The sequence below is a fragment of the Sitophilus oryzae genome, unplaced genomic scaffold (genome assembly GCF_002938485.1).
Source record: "Sitophilus oryzae breed Bouriz unplaced genomic scaffold, Soryzae_2.0 scaffold_578_pilon_pilon, whole genome shotgun sequence".
In the NCBI taxonomy this organism is placed as follows: domain Eukaryota; kingdom Metazoa; phylum Arthropoda; class Insecta; order Coleoptera; family Curculionidae; genus Sitophilus; species Sitophilus oryzae.
In genome coordinates this window covers 2,976,322-2,990,051 of record NW_022147171.1, presented here as the reverse complement: position 1 = coordinate 2,990,051, position 13,730 = coordinate 2,976,322, and the positions used below count along the sequence as shown (strand labels likewise).

At 33.1% G+C, this 13,730-nt stretch overlaps 1 pseudogene; it reads left to right on the top strand.

The window, feature by feature from the left end:
- Positions 1 to 7,137: 7,137 nt before the first annotated feature.
- On the top strand, positions 7,138 to 8,633 carry LOC115887658 (annotated as a pseudogene).
- Positions 8,634 to 13,730: the final 5,097 nt, after the last annotated feature.

Below are 13,730 nucleotides of genomic sequence, written 5' to 3'. Positions count from 1 at the left end.
GTTTCGTTTGATCCGAAGCCGATTTACTTAAAAAAAAAAGATTTTGCGATATTTCATGTTTTAGTATTTTCTTCATATTTTATTTATTTGAAGATATTGGATTCATAATTAATTTATTTAAATAAACTTCGTTATGGAATATATTCGACTTTAACTGGCTTTTACCCCATTTCCCTGGATTCTCCACTGTAGAAAAGCTACCCGTATTGGCCGAGGTGGTCTCTCAAACACTTTAAACTTTGGGGGTGGCGCCCGAGAACAAAAAGACCGACTGTTAGGCGTTAGTAATAGCTATCTAGAAAAAAAGACTGTTACAAAATTGGCTGTTACACTATTTGATGTATACATAGTCGACCGCCACACTGAACAAGAATACAGAAAGATTTTATAATAATAAAGAGTAGGTTCTAACTATGGCTACTTTGAAGGCAGAAGACTTCCTCACAGAATTTTCTCTAGATGAGCTGATCTCCAGAGCAGATCGTGAAGTTGTAAAATATATGGGTTTCGATGCCCGGAAAATAGTAGATGCACTAATTAATAAAAGAATAACCAAGAAAGATTTAGGACTGGCTGTATACATCTTCCTTACCAAAGGTAATAATATCACCAATATTATAAAAACAACAAATGCCTCTCATAAGGCAGAAATCGGAAACCTGCAGATGAAGTTAGGAATCGTAGCAGACATAAAGGGTAAGGGGCCTGAGGCTATAAATCTAGCTAGGATAGCAGCAGTAAGCCCGCACGCTACCATGATTATATTAAGAGAATCAGATGCTTCCGAATTGCGACCTGTTACGAATACTGAACTCAAGAGTCTAGTAAACTATTATCCTAAATGGTTATGTACAATTAACTTTTGCTCATGCATACCACAAAAATCTGACTTCGAAAATGAAGAAAGCTGTGATTTGATCTTGAGATGTTTCTTATTCTATTCTATTTTAGAAAGCAAAAGGCTCGCAAAAATGTCAAGTCCTAAAGATGCCAAACCAGTATGTTGGAGATATATCTTAGCCTCATTTAACTTATCTTATTTGAACACCGGTGAAAGGAAAGTTTTCACAAAGAAATTCTTAAAGAATTAATTATTGAGGGAGACTCAGGATTTATCGTAACTGATCTAGCTATACAGATAGACGAAATTTAAAAAAAAACAAATATTTAAACATTTACCATGAGAATATTAACGATAAAAAAAAATAAAAAGTTAGGTCCCAAGGCAGGATCGAACCCGAGCCCTTCGGTGTACCAGCGAAGTACTTTCACGCCGCGCTATCGTGCCGTGTTAAAACCTTAAAATAAAAATCTCAAAAAATAAAATTTGCAAAGACCTCGCCTGAAGGAAAATGCCGTTCCTACTATTTTTCCAAATTGCCCGAAATATTTTACAAAATATACCTCTTCTCGCAAAATTGCAGAAGACGAAAAACTGTAGAAGCTTTACGATGTACAAGTTCTACAAGCCATAGAAGATAGTAAAGTTTTGTATCCTCGCCATAGAGAAACCACATCTTTTCAAAATTTTACTGAACTTTTACCTATTTTTAAAAGTATTGAGTTACAAAAAAGCTGGTATTCTATAAATAATGATAATAATATTACAATATTTAAAGTAGTATATGAACCTGGCCCTTGTATTTCATGGTCAATCGTTATTGATGATAAATTACTCATTAAAACGTTTTTATATGGCGAGGAAATACAAATTTCTTTTGATAATGATTCATCAAAAATGAAAACTCCATTTTCGTGTAATAATATAGATAAAATAAAGCAACTTCTTGATACTATAGACATAACATTAACATTACCTCTAGATGAGCCAATGCCTCTAAATGCCAATGAAAACAATAATGCTGATAGTAACACCAACACAGATAATTTACCAAATTTACATATAATTACAAAGATTATTAATTTTATTACAAATATTATAGAAAAATTAAAAACTTACAATGATGACAAATGGGTCCAAAATTTAAATTTTATTTCAGAGCAGCTCACCTTACTTATCACTTCAAAACAAAGATATAGATATTCAACAAACACCATGGTTCTCTGTTCAATTTTATATTCAATTAGTCCACATGCCTATAAATATTTAAGAGATTACGGATTTTGCATTTTACCTCATCCAGAAACTATTAAAGGCATTTGTAATAAATTTTTAACTGATCCTCATATCGACGAAAGAAAATGTTTTCTTACATATGCCACAAACATTTTCAAATATTTGACAAATAAAGACAAGTATGTTTATTTACTTTTTGATGAAATTCATATTAATCTATATTTAGATTATAAAGGAGGAAATATTGTTGGAAATTCAGTAAATAATAATCAATTTTTGGCTACTTCTGCATATACATTCATGATAACTAGTGTATGTTCAGAATTTAAAGAGGTTATTCATGTGTCACCTGTTTCAAAAATAGATTCTTTTTTGCTGTACAATTTTATTAAAACAATAATTGAAAATTTAGAAGAAATAGGCTATATAGTTTTTTGTACAATCAGTGACAATAATTTACTTATTTATTTCCAGTCGGAATACAAACAGGACAAGTCCCAAAATTAGTGTCAACAGCTTACATATAATAACTAAATACCAATAACAATAGTAATAACCAATTTTAAAATTATAATACTATTTTTCTTAAAATTACAATTTTTTCTATATATATATATATACACAAACTAAGTCAATATCAACACCAATATGTTTAAGATTTAAGCAAAAAAATATGAAATGAAAACACTATGAAATAACAAGCAAAGGAATCGCGATAAGGAATACAATAATTATATATTAAAACTAAACAATTAAACAATAGAAAAAAGGAATTAACTTATAAATACAAATTTACTATTCAAGAGTATAATATCTGGATATGGCTATACACTCACAAATTGTCGTTTTAATTTACATTTTAAGGCAAACAAATTATCAGAAAAAAAATCAAAATCCGTGCAGTAGGAATTGGCAAACTCCAGCATTCTGTTAACTGATGAATTGGCAGCACTATTTGTGTGAGAAAATGTCTTCTTGAAAAGGGAGATGAATCTTAAATTTTTTGTTGGAACATTAAATGAAATCATAGACAAGAGATAAGGTGAATCGATTTGAGAATTTATTATTTTGTATAATACTGCTATATCAGTAATTATTCTACGATGTTCTAAAGTTAATATATTAAATCGGTTGCACATGGATTTATAAGAGTCGTTAATATTATTTTTATATCCCAAATATTTAACAAATCTTTTTTGTACCTGCTCTAGCCTATTTATATAAATATGGTAAAACATACGCATAATATATAGAGAGCAAAGCTTTATTGCTGGTGAATTGTCTAGCCTGCCTGTTTATAAATCCCAGCATTCTAAATGCTTTAGAAACAATAGCCTCAATATGCCTGCTAAAAATCATTTTCTCATCAAAGAATACACCTAGATCTCGTGCTCCTTGTTTTCGAAGTAAATCAATATCACCTAAGCTATTGTTATACACTATCTTATTGTGATTACGACTGAATGAGATCATAAAACATTTTTCCGGATTTAGAAAAAGATTATTTTTCGAACAGTAATTCTTAAAATTGTCCAATACACGATCATCCATGCTACTCAATATAAAGTGGGCATAGCTGATAAGGTTTGTGTCTGTAGACCTCCCAGAAAAAAAAACCATGTTGCTCGGGATTTAAAATATTTTTTACTAAGGAAAATAGATATTTATAGACAACTTTTTCAAAGATTTTAGCAAATATACAAAGTTTAGAAATACCTCTATAATTTTCTACGTTTTTCTTGTCGCCCGATTTAAGGATAGGTATGACCAAGGCATGCTTCCATTCAGCAGGAAAGATGCCTGTAGTAAGCGATTGATTAAACAGCTTAGTGAGAGGAGCACATAGACCTCTAATGCAGTTTCTAACAAAAATTGATGGAATATCATCACATCCGGGCCCCTTTTTGGGATCGAGTTTCCCGAGAACTTCCGATACTTCGCGTTCATCTATATGCAGACAATTCAAACCCGCATGCCCGAGTGTGACAGAAACCAAAGCCGAACTATTTAAATGAGGTTGAAATACACTCTGGAAATATTCCGCAAAAAGATTACTAATGCTCTGATTATCACTTGCCCTCTGAGTCTTATATTTCATATCCATCGGAATGGTAGTGCTGCCGCTTTTGGCCGAAACAAAGTGCCAGAATGTTTTACAGTTGTTTGGAATCTCTCCTTCAATATAATTTAAGTAATTATTATAAATAATGCTATAAATGGGAAAGCAATGAGCCATTTTCATCCTAATGGCACATTTAGTTTTGTTTATCCACATCAAATTGGTCCAATAAGACCATTATTTTATTTATTTGATTCTGTTCATCTTTTAAAGTGCATTTTTAATAATTGGTTGAACTCTAAGCCTTGTCAAAATTTACAACATCCTGATTTTAAAACTCAAAAAGTAAATAAGTGTGCTTCTTTTAACGCAGTTAAGAAACTACACGAGCTTGAATATGATCAAGTACTTAAACATGGTTATTCATTAAACTTAAAAGCTTTGTTCCCGTCATCTTTGGAATGGCAAAATGACAAATTATCATTGAAAGTATTTAAAAATTTCGTAATAGAAGGTCTAAAAAAATTTAGTGACAAAATACATAATGCACAAGATACCGCAGATTTTATCTATATAATAACAAAGTGGTGGTCAATAGTAAATGTCAAAACTCTCCTTAAGGGCAAGCGTTTCAAAGATATATATCAAGAGCCTATTGTTAAAAAAAGTTTTTCAGGCTCTCATTTAGACCCAAAATTAGTATTTCTTTACGATATGTTAAAATGGTTAGATTCTTGAGAACAGGGTTCTTTTTCTAATAAACTATCAAGACAAACTCACACTGCATTAGTTCATACTATTTATGGGATTACAGAAATTGTACAATATTGCTTGACATATCTTGATATGAATTATGTGCTCCTTGGTAAATTTCAAACTGACCCTTTAGAAAATCGTATTTCTATCCGTTAAAAAATCATATTTCTATCCGACAACTATATGAATCAGAGAAAAGACTTAGAATTAGATCAATTTTAACATTCTATGAAGCTTTCAATGATACAAGTGATAATCCAGTTACAACGGATAATACAATGACGTCAATATTGCAACAAATAACCGAGCGAATAAGCATAGATAAAGCCGATCTAGAACAAGTTAGGAAAGAAATGGCAGTAATAACTTACTTAAGTGGTTACTGCTGTTATATTACTGTAAAAAAACTTAAATGTAATTGTTGCAGACAACAACTTATATTGGACGAATAATTTATTGTTGAAAACAAATTTAGTCTTATTAATAATTTGAACAGAGGGAGTCTTAAATATCCTAAAACCGATACAGTAAATATTGTTTTATATTCTTATGTTATATTTAAAAAGATCATACAAGATTTTGAAGACAGTTTTCTCCAAGTGTTTAATAAAAAACATTCTTTTCTAATTTAGTTTTTCAATATTTAATTCAACAAAATTTATTAATTTCTTTAAATAGATGTGGTGAACATTCTCCAGAAGTAATTGCAAAACTTATTCTTAGTAGCATATCAAATACCCTTATAGAGAATTACTGCGGTAAAAAAAAACAATGCATTAGCAAAGAGGAGGCAAAGAAAATTAAACACCCTTGTGAAAGAGAATCTATATACCTAATTAGGCACACTTACCTATTTTGACAAATCTACCTGCCTTTGACGATCGGAAAACCGAGCCTAATTTGCGACAATGAATAGAAAAAAGTATTTGGCACTTATTTTTGTTCTTTGGCGACAGATGGGTGAAATTTTACTCGTTGCACTGTCAATACCAGTAGTGTGATAAATCATGTTTTGTACACCCTTTAGAAGATTGAAATGTTAATAGAAATGTAATTAATTTTTAATAAATTCTTTTATAATTGGTTAAAAATATTTTTTATTGTCAGGTCAATGATTATATTGACTTTAAAAATAGCTTATTATATAGCAATACGAGTATTGCTTAATAATAGTTCGTAGGCATAGCAAAAACTATTTACATACATCTAGAAAATAAACGGAAAACTGTAATGTTCAATCATAGTCAACTACTATTCTGTAAAAGTATGTATGTAAAATTATCCTTTATAACAATTTTCTTATAAATATTTCAAATCTGTGCGTTAATTAGACTAATATCTATCTATAAGGATTTTTATTTAGAATTATGTTTAAAATATAGTAATTTCCTTTTCATTACCTATATAATGATTAGAACACTTGTATATACATTCCCACTAGTGATGACGTCACGCCGAAGCACTTTGTCTTTATCTTTTAGGAGTTATTGTTTGGGACCCTTAATTAGCTTTTCTATAGGAGCGATTTGACAATGCCGAAGTTAAGAACCCCAAGCCATTCCAATTGACTTTGGAAAACTTATAATAACATAGTTGATTATGTTTTCACGTTAAGTAATACCATACAATTTATATTGCTGATGCGGGAGGGGGACTCCCCAACGCGATTTATTATTTTCATTTTTGTGTGTTGCGTGTTGCGACATTTGAAATTTGAATCTGAGTGTTGTTCAGTTTAGTTTTCTTAAGTGATTTTATTTTTTATGTTAAAATATTTTACTGAACATGAGCTCTGAATCCGACACATCAGATGTGAATGATACATCCGTTCCTTGAGCAGCAAAAAAGAAAAAATATACACAGTGCTACAAAGAAAATTGGGAAAGTTCGCCACAATTTAAAGGGTGGTTGACTAAAAGTGAAAAGGGTAAAGAATACAGCGGAAAGGATGCATTAGTTAAACACAGTTCAAGTAAAAGCCATGAAACAAACGTTAAATCTATTTCAAAACAAAAAACTCTTGAGGGATTTATGACAGCGGGACCATCAATAATTGCTGATTTATAATTTGTTTACATTATTTTTAAATCACTTTTAGGAGAAATACGATTAAGTGCTTTTATCGCCGAGCACAATTTTCCGTTCGCGACAATGGACTATTTGGTTAAAATTGTGTCTAAAATATGTCCAGACTCGAAAATTGCGCAAGGTTTAGCTTGCGGCAGAACAATGGCTACATCTATAGTAAAATATGTTTTGGGGGAACATGGCTTTGATACTTTACGTCAACACCTCCGAAATGTAAAGTTTTCCTTAATCGTGGATGAGTCCACTGATCGAAAATGCGAAAAGGATATGTGCATGATGGTAAGAAGCTATCGTGACGATAACATTAAGGATGACTTTTTGGGATTAATAAAACTTTCTTCAGCAGATGCTTTAACACTATATAATCACATTGTTGAATATTTTACCAGTAATGATATACCCTATAAACAAAATCTGATAGGATTTGCATCAGATGGTGCTAATGTGTTATTGGGGCACCAACATTCCGTAATGAGTTTACTAAAAAAAGATATTCCGGCATTATATGTAATGAAATGTATCTGTCACTCATTTCATTTATGCGCTTCCTACACCTGCCAAAAATTGCCTCGATTTGTAGAGGACTTAACACGTGATGTATATAATTATTTTAGTTCCAGTCCTAAAAGAACCTCGCCAAACCAAACCAAGCCCATAAAATTCTACATCCTGCCCAAACACGTTGGCTCTCTGTTCATTCTGCTATATCCAGGATTCTTTAACAGTACGGAGCTCTTCAGTTATATTTTACAGATGGTGTCAGCCAAAAAACTGAGAGATACTACGACAAAATAATTTTTACAGTTTTTAGACTTTATCTTACCATATTTCACAAACTTAAACAAAGAAATGCAATCAGAATCACCAAAAATTCACCTGATCTATAAAAACGTAACTAATATTTTTTAAAGTATTTTTGATTGTTTTTTGAAAAGAAATTACGTCGTAAAATACTCCCCTTGAATATTGATTATAAAAATCCTAAAAAATTTTTTGGCTATCGAAGATATATATTTAGGGGGACATATGAAAACTATTTCCGAAAGCACGATTTCACAAGATCAAGTAACAATTTTTCGATTAAGATGCTTAGATTTTTATAAAGAAGATTGTTCTCAAATAATACAGCGGTTTCCTTTAAAAAATAATATTTTAGGAAAACTTGATTTTGTCGACCCTGCTATTATAAAATCTGGATCAGTCCCGTCACTTGTTCCAATAGCACTTTTATTTCCCAATCTGATACGGCCCGAAAATCTACATAATTTAGATAACCAGTGGCGCCTGCTGCGAAATACCAAAGACATGAATACTCTTTCAAACGATGTTATATTATTTTGGCAGGAAGTACATAAAATGGAAAGGGGTGATGGAGAACTAGCTTTTAATTTACTAGTTAATTTTGTGAAATGTATTATTTCCTTACCAGTCTCATCCGCTAATGTAGAAAAAAAATCTCTCAGTTAAATTTAATAAAAACAAATCAAAGAATGTCATTAAATTCAGAAACCACAGCTTCTCTTCTCTATGCCAAAGAATATATAGGAGTCAAAAACTGTTATGATTTTCCAGTCGATAAAATATTAATTAACAGTATGACCAGTACAAATTTATACAGAGAATAGGAATAGGTCCACCTTAAAATAAGCTATATTACACTTTTGTATACAGTCGGGTCCGCTTATAACGAGTACAATTATGACGAGCGACCGGTTTTAACGAGCTATTTTAGGTGTAACGGAAAATCATTCATTTAACTTAGCACATTTGAAGTTCGGCTACAACGAGCGTGAATATAACGAGTACCTCTTCTAGTACAATTTTCTTTGCAAAATTACCATCTTGCTTTGTATACAACGAGCGCCTTTTTCTCAGTTTTAAATAATATTTACTGCTGCGATGAGAACGAGGAGCCGACATATTTTTGAACTGTTAGCTTCGTTTAAAGCGCGCGCCGACTGCGGGTGCCACGAGCCAGGGGAATCAAAACTTGTCATAGTAAAAGGGCCTATAACCACCGACATACTTAATTCAAAGTTGATGATTCGTAACTTGCGAATATCCATCAGAATTTGAAATTGTAGCTGCAGTTAAGAAAACGCTGTTAACTGAAGAGCCAGAGCCAGAGTCAGAAGAAGAAGAAGAAGAAGAGTCAAGAAAGCACATTTCAACCACCGACGGCACAAGAAGTATTTAGTGCAATGAAAACCGTGTGCAGATATTTAGAAATTAACAGTTTCGAAAGCAGTGTGAAAGAAAAGTTTGATTTTGTTCAAAGAAGAATTGAAAATTCTCCTTTAACAAAAAGTGTAATTCAAAAAAAGATTACGGACTACCTTAAGTAAACTTTACATACCTAAAAATATGTATTGTTATTACATATAAATATATTTTTATTTATCACAAATAATAATTATGTATGTATTTAGTTATTACTTACATTCAATAAAAATTATATGCAGTTGTACAGTTTTATTTGTAATAAATAGTGTTAATATTTGCTCGTTATAATGTTTACGAGTAAACTCGTTGTAGCCGACCCAGGCAAAAATCGCATATAGCGAGCGTTCGCATATAGCAGACCAGCGCTCTCGTTATAAGCGGACCCGACTGTATTTATCCCATTTGTTCGAATTATTTTATATATTTATATTTTTATATTTATAATAATGTAAGTAGAATAATAATTTAATAAACATTTTATTCTAATAATTTCAAACTTGATTTATTCAAGTCATATTCATTCATTATTCAAGTCATCATTATTCAAGTCATACTGTCAAATTAGAAAAAATATTTGATATCGTTTACGAAAAATCTGTATTTTTTTAAAAAATACTCATTTTGGGATAGTCTGTACCTCTATACCACATTCGACCAAAAAAATCAAATCTACAGATTTTTAACGAAATCTACCCTAATCATAGTCAAAACTACCGATATTCATTTCGACGATCTGGCAGCACTGCGAGCAGGGTTGCCAGATTGGGCTATTTATAGCCGATTGAGCTATCTTTAGGGATGGTCTCGCGACTGAAAATTGTTGTTGGCTCCAGGCTCCTAGTTTGGGCTATTTTAAACTACTAAATGACTATGATAAATTGTTGCTCTCGCCGCACCGAGAAATGTGAGATCCATCTATTTCCGCATTGAAAGCAGCAGATTTGATCATCAAAAAACTATTAAAAGAAGAATTATTGGCTAACTTCAGAGTAGTGGAGAGTGGTGTACCTTGAACCATATGTACCTCGGACCGCTTCGAATTTCACTATTTGTCGATGCAGTTTCCGTTCACCCATATCGCCGCTAGATTACGCACTTCCAACCTACAGATGGCGCCCAAAGTAATTCAACCAGAAACTGTAATCATCTGCGTACTTTTAAAGGGTAAGTTACTTGTGTTATGTTATTTTGTTACAACATTTCCTTCTTCTTGCGCATGTGTCAATAGTTTTTGCATATATTTAGTTTTATTGTTTATTTAACCTAACAAACTGTTTTATTGTAAAAATTGTACCTCGGTCCATGTGCAGCACTTGAACCTTGGACCGGTCCAAGGTACAACACGTTTCAAGAATTGATAAAAGCAATTGAAAATAAAAGATTTTCCATTTTACTTCAAATGTAAGCCAGTTTAATTTTATTTTCCAGATTGGTCAAAAATGCCACGAAGCAAGAGTGGTAAAAAGCGTGAGAAAGTTGATGCAGAAAAATTGACACAAGCTGTAGAAGAATGCATCAATGAAGGTATTGCCATTCGAGAGGCAGTAAGGCGATATGGAGTATCAAAAACAACGTTAATTAGACACATTTGTAGTTTTAAAACTCAGAAAGATTTACATACAGCACAAAAAACAATGTGAAGAAAGTATTCTCGAGAGGAACTTTTTCTGCAGAGCAGATTTGGAATATCGATGAAACCGGTATAACGACCGTACACGTTCCTCCTAAAATTATCAGTTCCAAAGGAGTTAAACAAGTTGGACAGATGACAAGTGGTGAGCGTGGTCAAAACATCACTTTGATTGCGGCCATAAATGCACTTGGAAATGCCATCCCACCAATGATGATATTTCCGCGGGTTCATTGCAAAGCCCATATGCTCAAGGGAGGTTCAATTGGTTCGATTGGAGGAGCTAATTCGTCAGGTTGGTCAAATTCAGATCTGTTCTATGAGTTCATGCAACATTTATATAAGAATATCGTTGGATAGGACAGTATTTGGACCCTTCAAAGCTTACTATAATACGGCTTGTAACGAGTGGATGTTAATGCATCCTGGCCAACCAATCACCATATATGATATGGCAGAACTAGTTGGTAAAGCTTTTCCTCAGGCTTTTACACCGCTTAATATTCAAAAGGGATTTGAAGTATCAGGCCTATACCCACTCAATGAAAATATTTTTCAAGAACATGAGTTTCTAACCAGTTACGTAACAGACCGCCCGTCAACTGTAACAGAGAGTGGGCCACTCAATTCCATTAGTGATTCATTACCATCTACAAGTTCGGATACACTTTTAGCTGCCTCTGCTTCAAGTTCGGATACACCCTTAGCTGCCTCTGATTCAATTTCGGATACACCGTTAGCTGCCTCTGCTTCAAGTTCGAATGGATTCTTAGCTGCATCTGCTTCGTTCAAGTTCGGATACACCGTTAGCTGCATGTGCTTCAACTTCGGGCACACCCTTAGTTGTCTCTGCTTCAACCATCACACCTGAAATATTGCGTCCATTCCCTAAAGCACCTATGTGGAAGAAAACTGGTGGCCGTCCTAGAGGCAAGTCGCGTATTCTTACGGCTACGCCAGAAAAAAAGGAGCTGGAGCAAAAACGAGATCTTCAAGCTGCTAAAAAGGTTACCAGAAATTTGTCAATAACCAAACGTCAGAAAGTTAGCAAGAACGAAAAAAAAAGAACTTCATTCGTCTGAAAGTGAGTCAGCTCCCTCGTCTTCTGGAGAATATGAAACCTTGGGCAATATTATTTCTGAAGACAAAGAATGGTTGGAAATTGATAGTTTACAACAGTTGAATGAAGACAATGAATTTCATGGAGGTGATTTCGCACTAGTGAAGGTGGCAGGAAAGAAATCAATAAGCTTTTATGTTGCTGAAATCGTAAGCTTCGGTAATAATAATGAAATTAGATATGAAAAATCAACAAAACTAATAAATTTGTGAATGATTCTGAAGAGACATACGATTTTTGTGCTTCTGATTTAGTGTGTAAATTACCTAAACCAAAAAAACCGTGAAAGGCACTGCTCGTCGTAGCTCATTATTGTATTTTGAGGTTAACTTTGACGGCTATAATGTCAACACGTGGCCGTCGCGTTATCGGCTATAGTCAAAATAAAGCAAGTTTGGAGTATTTATTCAAAGCCGATCCTCAGATGCGTTTTTATGTGTTTTTGAGAGATTTGACTCTGCTGGATGTTGGATAATACCTAGAAAGAAGAAACGACCGATTTAAAAAAGAATTGGGATTGAATATTGATGTTGTTAAAGACACTAGGTTTGTTCGCGAGTCCGATTCCAAATCGATTCCGAACCAGTTCAGAACCATTCGGACTATCACAGAGCGCATGCCTAGTTATGAACCAGTTCCGATTTTAATTTAACCGCGAACGATAATAGGTTTGTTCCAACCAGAATTTCGGGATCGTTTCGAAATCGTACTCGAATCAGTTTTCTGGCACTTTGTTAGCATGCCCGGACTTCGAATAGTTTCGCGACGGTGCAAAAAGTATCAACGTTGGAACGCTTTGTAGATTGTTTTCGGGACTGTCAAAAATGTCAAGCGTGCGTGTATCGATCGGTTTTTTGTTTCTGTTTAGAATTTCATAACATAACCCTATTATTTTTGTTTGCAATTTCCAATAATAATAATTATTATTCTTGTAATTGTTGGTAAGTGTTGGTTTCAACTAACTCACTTACCTATCCTCTCTTTTATGATCCTGTTATGAGTAGTTTCCTGTTATTTCATTGCAGGTAGAATCTTTGAACATTATTTTATAAATAAAAAATTAATTTCCGAACAATTTACTCCACACAAACTCACAAGCAAAATTATAATGCACACGTATTCGAATTCGTAAAAAATAACCAAGACAGAAGCATCAGCCGGACGCCGGACCAGAATCAGCTGTTAAAAATCGATAATCCCTGCCAATATGCTTTAATGCGCAAGTCAACCCAAACAGTTCTCAATTTGGACCATGTACCGAAATTACCGTTCTGAAATCGTAACTAAACGATCCCAAGATAGGTTGGTACGCAAATAGGATCGTCCGATAACCGTCAAATCTCGGTTGGAACACATTTGAATTACCGGGCACGAGCGTAATCGTTCGGTGACGGTTCTGCGACGGGTTGGAACAAACCTTATGGAACCGAATGAGAAATCTAACAGTCCCGACTGTCAGATGTTAGGCATTCCTTAAATAACAACATAACCTAGCCACCTAAACCTTGTTTTATTTATTTACCTTTTTGAACTTTAAACTTGGATTTATGGTTAAAGCCTTAAAGCACGTGCACGTTAAAGTTTGTTAGTTTAGTTGAGTTTAGTTTACTTTGTTATCATTATCGATTCATCATTCCTTAAATAACAACATAACCTAGCCACCTAAACCTTGTTTTATTTATTTATTTTTTTGAAGTTTAAACATGGATTTATGGTTAAAACCTTAAAGCACGTGCACGTTAAAGTTTGTTAGTTTAGTTTGCTTTGTTATCATTAT